The 17,427-nt window shown below is 38.8% G+C and overlaps 1 pseudogene; it reads left to right on the top strand.

Annotated features, from left to right (window-relative positions):
- Positions 1-1,371: 1,371 nt before the first annotated feature.
- Positions 1,372-17,427, top strand: part of LOC141577134 (early endosome antigen 1-like) — a 64,491-nt pseudogene continuing 48,435 nt past the window's right edge.

The raw sequence follows: 17,427 nt of genomic DNA on the forward strand, positions 1-17,427 counted from the left end.
AGTGTCTGAAAATAAAGCACCTGTGTCTGGAAAGATCAAAGAGTATGTGATTTTCTATGTTTCTCTAGAAGTATTTAAGTGCACTATTATCAATAGTGATTAATAATGTATTAGTTACAGGCATGACTTTTGCTGCACTATAGACAGACACGGATACAGACACACATAGTAAAAAAAAACATGTTTGGGATAGAAACAACATATTACATCATAAAATACACTTTACAAAATACTTTTACATGGACTCATTTGAAAATATTTGTTGCATCTTTTCAAAAGATCAAAATTATATCCTAATAAGCATTCCATTAGACATTCCAGTAGGCATTCCACTCATTGTTTGATAGACTTCAAATTCCCCCACCCCAGCAAGGTTAGTTACCTTATTTCCCCTGCCTCCTTCCCCGTTTAAACAATATTAAAGGCTTTTCTCCGCTCCCCGACCCTCACCGGGGGTAAAAGTCGAACTTCTTAGCTTGTGATTACTGGCAGAATGATACGATTCTGGAGCTGTGGTTTTTGAACTTAAATGATGACATCGTGCTTGGAAGTCAGTTCCAAGTCCACTTCCGAGTCCACGTCCTTGTTTTGGCACACTGTTTCTCTGTGACCTCATTTTTCTTAATCTACGAAACAGACGCATTAATGTCGATTCACTTCACACATCTATTATCAGAAGAGGATTTAAAATTCCTTGGACAAGCATGGGCTTTAGATAGTGCAACACGTTAGCGGTATCAGTGCATTAAACATTGTCGCTATAGTCCAAAAAGGACGACCCCAAACTTCTTTTACCAACTCAAATTCCAATATCTTCCTACCCTTTTTTCAGATTCTTTACTTTTCTTTTGGCTGAAATTAGAAACAGGAAGGGAGTAGGAAAAGGAACGAGGGGTTGGACCAGGAGAGGGAAGCCCAACAGTCTGGTTAATAGTGTCTGCGATTCTCTCCTTTCCTTCCACCCAGGGGCTAAGCGCTTCCAGCAGAAATGACGGTGTAGTCCGAACAGTCAAGGCCAGGATCACATTGACAAATTTTACAGAGCAATGTGAGGTGCCGTCGCAGGTACCCGCCCCGAGACCCTCTTTCCGTCGCGGTCAGGGTCCCCCAAGCCCCCCTTTCGGGTACGCGGTCTGCGCGCGGTCGCGTCCTCTGACGGAGCGCAGGCGTGCGCCCGGCGGCCGCGGCGTTCCCCAGCCCGCCGGAAGGAGCGGCGGGGCCAGCGTCCCGCCGCCTGTCCGTCACGCAACCGCTCACGCCGCCGCCGCTTCCGATTGGCTACAGGCGCGGGCCAGGCCCCTTGCAGCCCCGCCCACCGCGGATGGACAGGCCTAGGGGGCGGGGCGGCGGAGGCGGGCGGGTCCGCCCAGCTGTCAGTTACAGGGGCGGCCCGGCGGGCAGGCCCTCGCTGGCTATCTCGTCGCTCGCTCGCGCGCTCTCCCTCTCGCCGCCTGTGGGGAAGTCTGGGCCGCCTGAGCGACCTCCTCCCCGGACCCCTTCTGGCTCAGTCCCTCCCGCCCGCGCACCCGCAAGTAGTGGGTGGCCCCGCGGGGGGTCCGGAGAGTCACCGCGGCGGCACCGGGTGGTGGTTAAACCATGTTAAGGAGGATTTTACAGAGGGTAAGAAAGTGAAACCGTCTTTCCAGGAGCACGTGAGCGGGAGAGCCCGAGCCCAGAGGCCGAAGAAGCCGCCGCGCCGCCGCGCTGAGGAGCCGAGGTGGTGGCGCGGACGCCCCCTCCTCAGCGCATTTCCTTTCTCTAGGCCCCGCAGCCCAGGCGGCGATTAGGCCTCGGTCGTCTGCTCCGGGGCCGGGCCGCGGGGGCGGGGGCAGGGGCGGGCGGGCCGGTGGGGCGGCGGCGGCGGCGGCGGCGGCTGCGGCGGCGAGGGGGGCAGGCCGGGGCCGGGGCCGGCGCCCGGTTCCCCGCCGCCCTGCGCGTCCAGGCCCGGGACCCGCTCCCTCGCGGGCTGTCAGTGAGAGCGGGCGGCGGGGCGGGAGGGTGGAGCCAGCGCGTTCCTTCTAGATCCTGGAACGGTGGTGAAAATGGAGTTAGTGCCCTGGGGACTGGCCGACCAGCCGCCCTCCGGTCTGGAGAACGCCCCGTGGGAGATCGCGGGAGGCTAGCTGGGCTCTTTCCCCAGCCTCCCCGCCCAGCTTGCCCCCCAACTTTACACGACACACACCTGCCACACACGGCTTGGTTTTCTCGTCTAGACAACCCTGCAGGGTAATGTGAAACCCGGCCTAGCGTCGGTCCAATCGTGGTACGGACACTTACTGGCAAAGTTAGCTGCAAAGGAAGGTATTACTGTTGGAAACTTTTTTCCCCCGATTGAAAGTGCGTTTTCCCCTCCCAGCCCAGTATGTTTTTTGAGCCATCCAAGAATAAATCCGCTGTAAGCTTTGTCTAGCGGCATACACTTACTCCTTTACTTTCTGCCAGTGCTATCTGTTTGAAACCTGGAAAAACCTTAAGACGTAAAGATTAGAGCATTGGAAAGCTGTAGGTGTACTGTTTAGGAATCAGTTCCTAGAATAACAAAATCCTTGTAAGAGTTACTGTACGCAAGTTTTTGTTTTGGATCGCCCCCCCAACTTATTTTTGATACTGATAGGGTGCAACAAAATAGAAATGATTGAAAAGTTGGCGGCCAACCTAATAATTGGTTACTGAGGGAGTAGGATAAGTAGTTCAAAGGACAGAAGGAATTAGTGATTTTGTAGTATTCAGTCAAAGAATGTACCAAAGAGAGTTGAGTCATCCACTATATAGAAAGGGAATGTCCTTGCGCCTGCATAGCTTCGTGAAATGTTCGTCATGTGAAACTTGGTCATCTATCAAGGGGAAAAATAGTTAACTTCTGAATCTGCTACCCTGTATTGACATTTGATGATTTATTTTTTTACAGTGTTTTGTCAGAGGTTTTTGAAACCTCGATAAATGGTGATTTTGGCAGCAGTAAAGTCATGCATACCCTTTACTGTGGCCATCAGTTCCTGTGTTCAACAGTAGACATCTGTGCATGATTTACTTGCAGTACTTAAGAGATTTTTCTTTTATCAGACCTAAAGGAGCTGATTAATTACCTCATGCCTCAGATTGTGTTTCTTTCACACAGTTCACAGCTGAAAATTAGTTTGCTTGTGGTTTGCTTTAAAGTGTATACATAAAACAAAGTGTTTTCTGACTTAGGAGTAGCTTCCAGTAGTTATAGATTAGCCTTCAGAAAGATGCTTTCCAGTGCTCTTGGTTTAATGTTGTTAAGCATTACGATGATTAAAGATAACTTTTAGTGTTGGGGCATACACAGTAACAGCTACCGAAGTTTCAGTTGAAACTACAAAATTGGAATTCATGCTGGTCATTGCTGAGATGTGAAAAGGAATCATCATATATGAATAAGTGAGTTGACAACTGAGTTTTTTTTTAAGATTTTTTTATTTACCTACTTTTTGGGGGGGTGGTAATTAGGTTTATTTATTTATTTAATGAATGTATTGGGGATTGAACCCACAACCTCGTGCATGCTAAGCGCGCGCTCTACCACTGAGCTACACGTGCCCCGCCCCCACTTGACAACTGAGTTTCTTAATCAAGGCGCTATTGACATTTGTGACTGGATAGTTCTTTGTTGTAGGGGGCTGTCCTTTGTATTGTAAGTTGTTTAGCAGCATCCCTGTCTTCTATTCAGTAGATGCCAGTAGCACCCCCAAAATCTCCACCCTCCTATTGTGACAACCAAAAAAAAAATCTAAACACTTTACCAGCTGTCACCTAGTAGCAGAATTGCCCTGGTTGAGAACCAATGTGTTAAATTTATATACGCCTTTATGGGAAAGTTTCAGCTGTTTCTCATAGTTAATTACTTAACTTTCTTTTTTTAGTGTCCTTATATTAAGGATCAGTAAATGCAAGGCACCTGCTAGGAGTTGAGGTTAAATACTATCTGGGCCCTCCCTTTAGTATTCACAGCTGGTTGGTGAAGTGAACATTTAAAAGTAATGACAGTGCTTTGTAATACAGGAATGAATAGTGTCTGGGAGGGTTTTGGGGCAATCAGGAAAACTTCAGGGAGGAGGTTATATTTGCAACTCAAAAGAAGGGAGGGCCTGTCAGTCAGAGGAAACTGCAAATGCCAGGGCAATAAGTTAGAAAAGGGGGAGGTAATGTAAAGAGGAATGTGAACAATTAAGTATAGAAGGTGAAATGATGTGCAGAAATTAATGGGAAATGAGGCTGCAGAGGTAGCTCAGACCAGTTCCTGAGACAACCTAGAGTCCCTTGGCAGGCGTTCCGCTTTTGCCTTACAGGTGGGTCAGTGTTAACTCTCAGCATTTGGATAAAGCCTTGAAGAAATCTTGTAAATGGAATTAACTAGTGTTAACTCCACAGGTGGTATTTACTAACAAAAATAACTTGAATCTTTGAATTATGTAACATGGCAACCATTTTATTTTACCCCACCCTGATAATCTTACTTCTCAGCAGAGATAATAAGATATAAGATTAAAACTAAAACTGCTGATTTACAGGTTTATCTGAAATGGTCTCCATGCTTTGAAATTAAGTCGCATACCTTTAATATTCTGTTTTTATGTGGCCTTTTCATTTTAACTGCTATAATTTTCTTCTCAATAGTGTCCTTTAAATAGCATTTTTGAAAGAAGAGACAGATGATGTGCTTAGAATCAATTATAACAGTCTTTGAACATCACCAATAAGGTCCCAGGGTACTGTATAGAAAATTTAGTTTCTGGTTTTTCTTTTTTTCCCATTAGCTACTAAAAGGTGTTTCTTTGAGGCTTGAGTGAAAAAAAAAATTGAGGTATGTATTGACTATTTTGCTTAATAGGCCTTGAAGAGAAATGTGAATTTAAAGTGCTTCATGGTTGGAAAGACTATCAGCATTTAGTACTTTAGGCAGTTTATAAACTTTATTGCTGTTTCTTTCTTAAGGATCTTACTGTGATTTAACATTAGTGTATTAGATTGCCTTTTACTAGTGTATGTCAATAATGTTAAAGAAAAAGATGGATTTAATTTTAGAATTGTGAAAATAGAACATTTCTCTTTTGGTTAACAGGTCTCTCTCTCTGATTTTAAAAATGAGGAAGTAGGAACTGAGAGATTAAGTGATTTATCTAAGGCAACACAGTATATTGTAGTAGTAGTAGTCAAAACTGAGACTACTACTGTCAAACCATTTCCCTGTTTCTGGCACCTTGTTACCCTTTCTTTCACTACTCAACTGATTTGGTTAGCACTATGCCACTCACCCTGGAAAATATGGGACCTAACTTCTCCCTCAGGGAACTTACATAAGTTAGTGCCAAAGTAAATGATACAGACAGCGAAGGCTGTAGTAGTACAGAGGAGGAATGATCAGAATGAACTTGTGTGAGTGGGGAGTCTCCTTGATGAAAATGGGCATGAGATTTGAAGAATGTGATTAGAAGAGGAAGAGAATTACTTTGATTCTAGGAAAGAGTTACAGTATAAACAAAAACTCAGAGATGGGAATGAGTTCATTCTTCCTGCTCTCCTTCCTTCCTTTGCATATTGCTTTTCAATAAACAGATGTTTATAACACTGGATATGTGCTCCATGGATACTGGAGATACCACAGTGAATAAAATACAGTATCTGTAAGTAGCTTAAAACCAAGTGACTTAGAGATAGAGGTCTGTTTAGAGCAGAAAGAAATTGAGAGAAACTTTCAAAGATAGTCTTGACACCATATTGTGGAGATTCTTGATTGTCTAGCTCAGCCCTGTCCAATGCAAACGAGTCACATATGTAATTTAAAGCTTCTAGTAGCCACATTTAAAAAAATAAAAAGTGAAATTAATTTTTGAAATGTATTTCATTTGACCCAATATATCTAAAATATTTCAACATACAATCAATATAAAAGTGATATAGTGAGTTGTCTTAAAAATTATTAATGAGTTTTTTTTTTAGTTGTATTACGTCTTTGAAATCTGGTTTGTATTTTGTACTAACAGCACACCTGACTTTGGACTAACTGTATTTGAACTGTTCAATAACCTCTTGTAGGTAGTGGCTACTGTATTGGACAGTGCAGGTCTGCTTGAATACATGTATTATATAATTTTTAGCTTTTTATTTGGAACTAATTTCAAACTTACAATAAGTTACAAGAATAATACAAGAAACAGCTGTATACTCTATCTAGATTTACTTATTGTTACTATTTTATCCTATTTACTTTATTATTTGCCCACTTTCTTCTCTTCTATCCTTTTCTCTCCTATTTTCTCTCTCTCTGTGTGTAATTTTCTTTTTCCCCTGAATCAGTTAAGGATCAGTTATGGTTCTTTACCTCTGAATGCTTCAATGAAGAGTAGGGATATTCTGTTACATAGACACAGTATAGTTGTCAACTTCATGAAGTTATGTTGATTCAGTTTACTATTCATAATTGCATTTTTTTTCAATTGATCTGATGTCTTTGTAGCATTTCCCCCTCACCAGTATAGGGTCCAATTTGGGTTAATGTAGTTGTTCTGTTGCTTTAGCTTCTTTTAGTCTGGAAAATTTCCACAGTATTTCTTGGTAATTTATGACATTTTTGAAGAATACAGATACTGTCCTGCTTTTTTTTTTTTCCTGCAGTGTTCCTCATGTTGTGTTTGTCTGACATTTTCTTCTGATTAGGTTCAGATTATGCATTCTTGATTAGAAGTTGGCCAAGAAGTTGTGTCCTTCTCTGGTTATGACACCTGGAAGTCCATGAAGTCTTTTGGTCCTTCATAGGTGATGTTAATATTGATTACCTTGTCAAAGATCAAGGTGTAGCCCAATTTTTTGACAGTATGATAATGATTATTTTTCTTCCTTTGCAGTTAATAGGCAGATACTTATGAGAACATGCAAATATCTTGCTCTTTATCAAGAATTTTCCCTATATTTACCATTCATTGTTGATTCTTGCTAGATCTAATTTTTATTATAGTGACTGCAAACTGATGATTTTCCCACTCCAGCACTCCTTATGTATTTACCAATTGGTCCTTGGCCTCCCCTGCCTCCTCTGTCTCCCTCCCTCCCTCCCTCCCTTCCTACACCTACCTACCTAACTTCCTTTCCTCTTTCCTTCCTGTTGGTATGGACTCATAATTTCATTTTTAAAAAGTGGTTCATAACTCATCACTGCACTTAATTATTTTGGTGCTCAAATTGTCCCAAATGTGAACAGTGGGAGCCCCTTCAGGTGGCTCCTGTGTTCTTTGATGTGCCCCTGACAGTTTTTTGAATTGTTCCTTACTTTCTGGTGTAAATTTCTAGGTATTCCAAGCTTATCCATTATCTACCCTTTCCCAGCCCTGAAATTAGCTGTTTCTCTGAGGAACCCTGTTCCTTTTAATGGGGAATAGCATTAAAGACTAAGGTCTGGGGTGGCTTTCTTATTTATTTTTTTCAGGAGACAAGTCTGACATTTTGAACTTCATCCTATAGGCATTAGGAAATTAAAAGGATTTATTTATTAAGCAGTGAAATTGGTATGTAGGAGAGGAACAATTCTCCTCTACCCTTTTTGGGTCTCTGGCTGGGCCTAATAATCAGACTCATCTAAGGCAGATTAACAGGAGAAAAAGCATACACATTTCATTAAATTTTTACATGTACATGGGAGCCTTCACATGAGAATGAAGACCTGAAGACGTGACCAGAGCAGGAAACACTTACACCTTTTAGACAAAGAAACAAGATTTGTGAAGAACTGACAAGACAAAGGGTTTTGGGTTGAGAAACTAAATGGTGAAGAATTAACTAGGAAGATAAGTGTTAGTTTAACAAGGTTTGTTTGTACAGATTTCTCAGCCCCCACATCCTCTGCCCCTAGTGATGAGAACGTCTTTCCTCCTGGTACAGTTAGAGTGACTTTCACATGGGAGTTTTATCTCCTGCCTTCAGGAAGAAATGAGGGTCGGAGTGTTCTTGCACCTGCTCTTTCTTAAATGCCTTTAATTAAAAATAATCAGTATGCCAAAGTGGCATATTTTGGGGTGACATATTCTGGTTTCCTTCAGGCACACAATAGGAGGTAATATTTATTGAATGAGTATTGAAGGTTTTAGGAAGATTAATTTATTGGTGTTGCATGTGATATATTAAAACCATAGGAGGGTATAAGCAGAGATCAGATGAGATTGATTTTAATATTTTAGGCACTAAGTAATTATGACTTGCATAAGGTTGATGTCAATGTGAGCAGGAAAAAAAGTGATGAATAGGGAAGAACGTTTGAAAAATATCTACTTCTCATACATCTATTTTGGGCCTACTCTGTGCTGTGGATGCACTGATGAGTAAAACAGACCTGAACCCCATGGAGCTTCATATCCAGGGGAGGACAGAGGAACTTTTAAAAGAATCACATTAAGTATATGGTCACATCCTAGGGTGAGTGTTAGGAAGGAAAAGCACAGGGAGCCCCAAAAGCTTACAGCAAGAGGGCCTTGATCTAAAGTAAGATATTAGGGAAGGTGTCCCAAATTAGTTACATAATTATTTGATGAAATTATTACTTATTTATTTTTGCAGATACTAACTACTACACATACATAAAATAGATAAACAGCAAGGTTCTATTGTATGGCACAGGGAACTATATCCAATACCTTGTAACAGCCTATGATGAAAAAGAATAAGATAGGAAAGAAAAGATATATATAACTGAATCACCGTGCTGTACACCAGAAATTAACACAGCATTGCAACCCGACTATACTTCAATTAAAAAAAATACGAAACTATAAAAAGTGGAATTTTTTTTCTCACTGTGTAGAATTTATCTTTAGTGTGTTAAGAGTGAAAAAGAGATTAAGATATAAAAGAACTAGGGCTAGAACTGTTTTCATATACTGATGGTCTTTCACTTGAGCTAAAGGGATAGTATAATTAGTGGTTAAGAACCTGAACTCTGGAGCCAGACTGCTTGGGGTGGCATCTGTACTCACTTACTAGCAGGGTAGCTCCGGGCAAGTTACTTCTCAGTTTCTCTTAAAATGGTAATAACAATAGTATCCTTCTCATAGAGTTGTGAGAATTAAATGAATTAATACATGTGAAGATCTTCAAATAGTAACTGGCACATAGTAAGTTTTCTATAAATGTTAGCTGTCGCTAATGTTGATTTTTTGTTATTACATATTCCAGATTTCTTCAGGGAACAGCTTTCTTATCACTCCCTTGTTATTATCATTTATTTTTTAAAAATTCATGTTTATGTGTGTATGTGAAGTTAGTCATTCATTATACTGTTGAACATTTATTCTGTGCTAATTACTATGCTGGGCTGGGAGATTAAAAAGAACTTTTGAGTTTTAATGGGGAAGACATAAATAATTACAAAGCAATGTGATAAGTGTTAATAGATACACAGAGGAAGAGTGTGAACACAAAGAAAAAGCAACTAATTCCGTGGTGAAAGGTGGGGAGACAGGGAATGGAGATTGTTGAAGGTTTGCAGAAGCCAGAGGGACTCAGGCAAGGTGGAGCAAGAGAGAGAAGGCATTTTTAGAGATAAGGACCAGGCAGATGCCAAAGCACAGAGCAGCCTAGCACAGCATATGGGAATTTGTGGGTATTTCTGCATGTGGATGGGGACAGTTGTGAGATGAGATTGGACAGAATTTTGGACTTTATACAATAGATAATATGGAGCCATGGAAAGTTTCCAAATGATCTAATTTGTAATAAGGGAAACCCTTTAAAATATTTTTCCTAGGTAATCCTTATAAAAAGCAAATCAGGTGAATCAGTTTTCTGTCTAAAATCTATTGGTGACTACTCCGTGCCCACAGAAGATGTCCAGACTCTTTACCGATGACCCATGCAAGGCCCATACTGCTCTGGTTCCTTTACACTTTACAGGCTCATCTCCAAATACCTCTCTACGTGCACTGACCTTGCCATCTTCACTAATTGTGTGTCGCACAACTTTCCTGTTCTCTCATCCCCTCATCTCTATAGAACTCTTTATTCTGCTCAGAGTACCCTACCATCACTTGTCCACGTTGCTCAGTTTAGGTGATACTAGGAGTTATTTGCTTGCTTTTTTTCCCTTCTCCCAAAGCACCCCAGACTAATTAAGAGAATGGGCTTTTGAAATTAGACCGTCATTTAAGCCCTGGGCTCTTCCACTCATGAAGGTGAGATCTTGTGCAAAATTTCAAGCTCTCTGAGACGCAGTTGCTTTATCTGTAAATTGAGTGTAATATGTACCTTACAGTATTGGGGAAGGATTGAATGAAATAATGTTCACAGATCACTCACCACAGTTCCAGCATTCAGTAAACACTTAGTATGCAGTAGCTGTTACATTACAGAGTTCTGCAAAATTTATTACATTGTTTTTGTGATTTGTTTACCTGACTTCTTCCTTACTAGTTTGAGCTCCTTTAGGGTGGGAATTTTTGTTTTCTTTCTTGGTTTCTTTGTTTTCTTTCTTTCTTTCTCCATTAGTGTATTGTATTTTCAGTACTATATGTTGACTGCTTGGTGGCTGTGTAAAGAGGATGGCTCCATAAAGGGAGAGACCAACAACAGAAAGCAATAGTTATGTATTAGAATCCTTTGGAATCCCCCCAAAAAATGTTCTCAGGTACCTTCATTGAATCAGAATTTCTGGATCTCTGGTTGTCAGTCCAAGGGATGATGAAGACTTGAATTCAGGCAGCGGCTTTGGGGATAGGGAAAGAACAGATTGATTTTCAAGAAATTAAGAGAGAGAATTAATAGGACTTGTTGACTTGTGAATAGTTTTGGTGGAATGGACCAAGGTAAAGAATAGAAGAGGAGGAAGAACAGGTTTGGGGAGGAAAATGAGCGTGAACTAGAGGTGTGGACATCCCTATGGAGTGTTCACCAGGCAGGTGGAAATATAAGTCCAGCACTCAGGAGACAGGTGGAGTCAAGTATTAGATATGTGTGAATGTTGAAAGGTCAAGTCAAATAAGGACTAAGAAGTCCACTGAATGGAACAGTTTGGGCATGTCTAGTTTGGTTTCAGGAGAGTCATAGGGAAAAATGGTTGGCTGGGAAGTAAGGAAATAGAAACAGGGAGCACACACTATTATTCTTCCAAGATATATGGAGAAGAGAAAACTAAAATATTTAATATATAAATGTAATCTGTCATCCTTGGACAGCATCTAACAAATGCTTTTTATTTTTAAGGATTATAAACTTCATTTAATCAGTTTAAGTTGAAAGGATTTATTGTAAGGTTTCAAAGTGATCTAAGAACAAGAACTGCTGTACAGTTGAGTCTCTGGACAGTAGGACCTAGAATGGTGTCAGGGACAGAGGCGGCACTCTTTGTCTCTACAGTCTCATAGACCACTGGCCTTTTGTCTTTGCATCTCCGTGTCCATCCTCCTCACTGCTGCTTACTCAGTGTGCCCAAGACCCCAAATGGCCATCTGACCACATGATTCTACTTGCTTTTCACCTTAGCTTTGCATAGTCTGCTGGCCCAGTGTCTCAATTCCCAAATCCCAAGAGAAGAATCTGAAATGCCCTCCTCATCTTTTCTTTTTAGATCATGTGTAGGTCTCCGGTTGGCCAATAAAAAGTTGTTTTCTCTGGGTCATATGTCCACTGCTGGTTTGATCAACTGAGATTGGGAGTGGAGTGGGGTCATTTGATACTTAGGATTCCTTCTTTTAGGAATTGTGATACATGAAAGACATCTTTTACAGATCATTCTTCTAGAAATAAGCTTTACGGTGGCTCTGAAATAGTGATAATAGCTCTGATTAGGTTCATTTGATTCTAGCTAATTTTCTTACACTGTAGTGTTTTCTTCATACCTTCTGCATGCTCAGAGTCTATAGTCTTTTGAAAATTCTGCTGGGTTATAATTTTGATTTGCTCAAGCCCCTCCTGTACTCTTACTTTACCTCATGACTGCACTGTGTTTCTATTTAGTACCAGTTTGTGTGGCTAGTTAGTCACTTCTTTTCATAGTTTGCAATTCAGAGGCCTAAGCATGGAGCTCAACAGTAGTTCATTCTTCACATTGGGGTTTGTTTTGCTACTGAACCATTTTATTGGTTGCTAGCTAGCTTGTAAATGGCTACTTTTGGGTCCAGGTGATCACATATGGTCAGTTGTCGATAGACATAGGGTCATACAACCTGGCTGTTTTGGATGAGGGGTCTCAACATGGGCTATGGTAGGGTATCTTACTTTAGGATGGATCCATGGCCATTGCATGCACTATGATTGATTGACATATTTCATACAATAACATGAATAACTTAGTTACATAGATATCTGGTTAAGTGTTCCATGGGCCATAGCGGTAGCTGAAATTGAATAAAAACCACATTTTCTTCATCTCAATTTTTAATATCATGCTATGGCTAAGTTTTACGTAAGTAAAAAAGTTTTTCCAAAGTCTCAGTGATACTTTATTTGGACTTTATTAGCTAATTATCTAAATAATACTTGGAAAATGTTTTAAGAATTCCTGTCTTTATATAGTTCTATGCCAAAATAGACTGTAGTGAGGAATGGATTAAGAGGTAAATCATATAAGTTAGCTCTCTGATAAGGAAGTATGGATTTATTTTGTTTGGCAAGACATTTTTCTGATATAACTTTATTGTATCTGTTTTCAACTTCTAAATATTTTAAGCAATGATAAATATTTAAAAATAATAAAAGAATATATTTCTGGTTATGAAAATAAATCATGTACATCATGGAAATCTGAAAAGTTCAGAACAGGAAAATTGAGAAGAAACATAGGGCTTGTAGCATAGGGGGTAGTTTAACACTTTGGAATCAAGTAGAATCCCAGCTCTGTGCATTATTATATCTGTAATCTTAGCTAACAGTTTATGTTAATCTTAGCTTAACAACTTTAACCTTAGTTTTCCCCCTTGGCTAAATGGAAACAATCCCTTTGACTTTATTCAAAGAATTGTTTAATTCTTTGATTAAATAATATAATGTATATAAAGATCTTGATGTTGTACCTGTCATAGAGTTTGTATGTTAGCTATTATTATTGTTAACAGAAAGACATATTTCATTTAGCAGACTACACATAGACATTTCTTTAGTATAAAACTAAGGTTTTTTTTTAATTCTTTTTTTTTTATTGAAGTGTAGTTGATTTACAATGTTAGTTTCAGATGTATAGCAAAGTGATTCAGTTATACATGTACATACATATATTTTTTTCTAGATTCTTTTCCACTACAGCTCATTATAAGAAATTGAATATAGTTCTCTGTGCTATACAGTAGGTTCTTGTTTATTTTATGTATTGTAATGTATATTTATTAATTCCAAACTCCTCATCTATCCCCGCTCCTTCCCCCACTGGTAACCACAGTTTGTTTTCTAGGTCTGTGAGTCTAAAACTCAGGTTTCTAGTGTGCATGATTTTCAAAGTACAAATGATCTAGGAGAAGATATTCTGAGCTTTACAGTAAGATTCATGCCTAGGGTTATTCTGGTTTTGTTAAATTTTTGAGTATAAAGGCACCAGAGCAAGTAGAGAAATCACTGAATTTGGAATCAAAAAACTTGAGTTCAAGTTCTGAATTCTGCTATCAATGTCATCTTAGGCAAATCATGAACTTCTTTTGGCTTTACTTTCCTTGTCTGTCCAATGAGGGTACCATCTAGGTGATTTCTAAAGTGCTTTTCAGAGTGGAAAATATTAGTTGAAAATTATAAGTACCAGGATTTTGAGTCTGCAGATCATTTGCAACCCCAGAGTAGCATTTTAGGTGTTACTTAACAAATCCTGATCTCTTTTATCCTGTTTCCTAGCATCTTTGCTGAGAAGAAAGCAAGGATTCAGTGGTAAAATTTGATAGCTCATGCAAAGTGACTGTCACAGCACCTGCTACATAGTAGGCTCTAGAAGATAGTAGATCTCTTTTTCTACTGAGTTCCCTCCCCCACCCCCTTTCCCCAATATAAAGCACTTTATGGTTATCTCAAATGCAAGTAAGTTACGTTTGTTGTAGTGGATAGATTTCCCCTCTTCAGGATGGAAACATGTTCTCTTAGTTGCTTGGAATCATGGCTGCCTCACCAAAGTTTATGTCACCTTCCTGGAAGCAGCCTATACTTCATTACTGGTTAATGTAGGGCATACAAAGATTCATCCTCTTGCCTCGATTAGAGACTAATATGAAGGGTCATTCTAGCTTCATGACTCTTAGTCGGACTAACTGAGGCTGCCGTTCCAACTGTGTTATTTGATCAATACTGTTCAGTTTCTCCCTTGGCCCAGTCATGCTCCCCATGTGCCTGCACATGTGTTCTTGAGAGCACTCCCCAATAAACGTTCTGCTTGCAGATTTTAGTCTCAGAATCTGTTTCCTTGGGAGCCTGAATTACGAGTCATCGGCTATTTGGATTGTCTTTCTCAGGGATTATTGTATCATAAAAGATGGTAATATTCAGGATGGATTTTAATTTTATGAATTTTGTTTGAAACTGATGTTTTACATATCTTTTATAAGAAGAATCCATAGCCAGTAGATTAGAATTTTTGTTAAAGATACTGGAGTATTACATGGTAGGTCTTCAAGCACATTCTGGGATTTTGAACATGGCCCACAGATAGTCTGTTCAGGAAATTTTATCATTAGCACCTTTCCCAGTTCCTTCAAGTGATTTTTAGACTTGAAGAATGAAAAGTGGCATCTTCTTAGAACTAGACTGTGAATTCTTATTTTGATGTATTTCTGCATCTGTCTATCCATATTTATTGAATCAAAACACCCTATACTCTAAACTTGCTTAAGATATGTAGATCAATTCTAACTGTGTTAGATATTTTATTATATGTTTGATATTTAAAAATTGTTAGATATTAACAACTTTTATTCTTTTACTTAATATCAAGTTCATTGTATGATGTCTATAAACCCAATTTAGTTACTAGTAGCTTGTCTATAATTAGTTTTGTGTAGTCTCAGTGACTTGGCTGCTTTTTTTTTTTTCTGATTTAACTGCTTTGAGAGGTAAATTACTTCATGTAACTATTAGTAACCAATAACTAAGTTTGAGTTTTGAAAGTATCCATAAAAAAGCTAAGCATATATAGAGACTGGGAATATATTTGACTTTATATCTGTGTGCATGCTTTTAAGTTAGCCAGGTTAGGGCCCACATGAATCATGGAATATGAATTTTGGAGGCAGAAGGAACCATGATCTTGTTCTGTCCCTGTAATGTGTCATTGAAGAAGCTGAGATTAGAAAGATAAAGTGTCTTGATGGATATCAGAGAGATGGCCAAGAAACATTTGAGATATCAGAGAGAATATTGAATTAGGACTTGGGAAACCTAAGTTTTAATTGCAACTCTCTCATTAATTAGATAGCATAGTGATGTCAGGTAAGCCAGTTATACCTTCTAGGGCTTCATTTCTTCATCTATGAAGTGTTACATTTAGAACATGATTTCTGAGATGTTTTCCAGGTTTTGAATTTTGAATCTAGGTCTTTTCTGAGAGAGGTGCACTTAATAATAATACATTTATCTACTATTTATAGTATATCGACCAAATGCCAGGCACTGACTAAAACAGTTTACACATACTGTTTCATTTAATCCTCACAACAATTCTGTGAGGCTGACATTAACAGTTTCATTTTACAAATGGGAATTTGGGTCTTAGGTTAAATAAATTTATAAAGCTTCTAAGTGGGTAAACTGGAAGTTGATTTCAGGTCTGTGTGACTCCAACCACTGTATTCTGAATCACTATTCCTAGATTTAGATGTACTTTTGTTTTTGGAACACTTGACAGGCCCTGCTGAAAATGAGAGCCAATTGCATTTAGATAAGTATATGCTTCTCGCCCCGTTCTCTGGCATAGTGTAGTGTGTCAGTAGGTTAGGCAGGAAAGACTTAGGATGCAGAAGTACATTGTGTGGTGGTGCTTGAGAAATTTTGGAGTGGGCTAGAATCAGGTACAACAGGGGGGATATAGCCTTTTAGAAGCCACTTAAAAGACAAATTGAATAGGGATGGTACTTAATTCAGCATTAATACTTTAATAACATAGATGGCTATTTGCATACTCACTGAAGTTGTAGATGGCTCTAAGTTAGGTGGAATTGCTCACATTTCAAAAAAATAGGAATTGTTTTCAGTTGAAAGCTGATATAAGTGAGTTAGGGTTGCATGTGGTATATTTTTAGGGAAGCTTACTATTGTATACGATTTTATGATGGATAGGAAAGCATCTGTAGAGTTATAATGGTAGGTCAAGGTCATCTTATGGAAAAGTCTGAGTAAGCCTTCTACATCAGGATTTGATATAGATTGGGATATATTGAGTTTTAAGAAGAAAGTGGAGAAATGAGAAGGAACTCAGGACAAAAAATAATTAGCAAAAATGAATTATGAGACAAGTTTAAAGGTGTTAGAGTTATAATGGAGATTAGAATGAAGAATATTAGTGGCTATTTTCAAGATTGAAGAGAGAGCAAGCAGGAAAGGACAAGAGACAAATTTTATATGAAGTTTGAAGCTGACAGGAGTTAGGGATTAGGAGTACAGAAGCTATAATATGAAAAGTAGAAGGTCCTTCCCCAGTAATCTTTGCTGATGGTTTCTTGTGTATTTTTCCACAATTTTTATGCATATGTCCATTAACATTATACAGTATAATAATACTCTTCGTATGAGTTGAGTTCTTTTTTCCACTTAATACAATTTGGAGCTCTTTCAGTATTAGCATTTTCAGAATTGTGTCTTATATTATTTGTTTATTTTTAATAACTACATTATACTTCGTTATATGGATTATCAAAATTTAATTATTTCCCTATTGAAGGACATTTCATTTGTTTCTAATCTTGCTATTATAAACAACACTGCAGTGAACATGCCTGTACACATAGATAGGTCTCCCTTTAATGAATTTGTCCGCTGCATAATTTCCTAGCAGTGAGCCAGAGAGTATGTACATTTTTTGTATATAGTTACACTCCCACAAATAATGTATGAGAGTGATGGTTTTCCAATACCCTTTCTACCAATGAGTATTGTCAAAGATTAAAAAAAAAAACTTGGTTTTACTCAAATACCCTGAAAACCATATTGGCAGTTGTCATTTAGTCTTCTAATCTCTGGTTTAATTTAAAAAGTTAAAAAAGAAACAATGGAAGTAGAATAATGTAAATCTTGGAGTAGTTATATTAATTATTTTTAATGTTTGAAAACTATTGTGTGTAAATTAAACTCAGGTGGACACTTTTATTGTATCCTTACTAGGAATTGTGATGAATACTCACTCTGTATCGGGCTCCTGCCCTCAAAAAGGTTCCTTTTCTCTTTTGAGGAGAAGGTATGACATTATATCTACTGTATCTAATTGTATCTGTTGCTGCATGATAAACCATCCCCAAACTTTGG

Source organism: Camelus bactrianus, chromosome 3 (assembly GCF_048773025.1).
Source record: "Camelus bactrianus isolate YW-2024 breed Bactrian camel chromosome 3, ASM4877302v1, whole genome shotgun sequence".
In the NCBI taxonomy this organism is placed as follows: Eukaryota; Metazoa; Chordata; class Mammalia; order Artiodactyla; family Camelidae; genus Camelus; species Camelus bactrianus.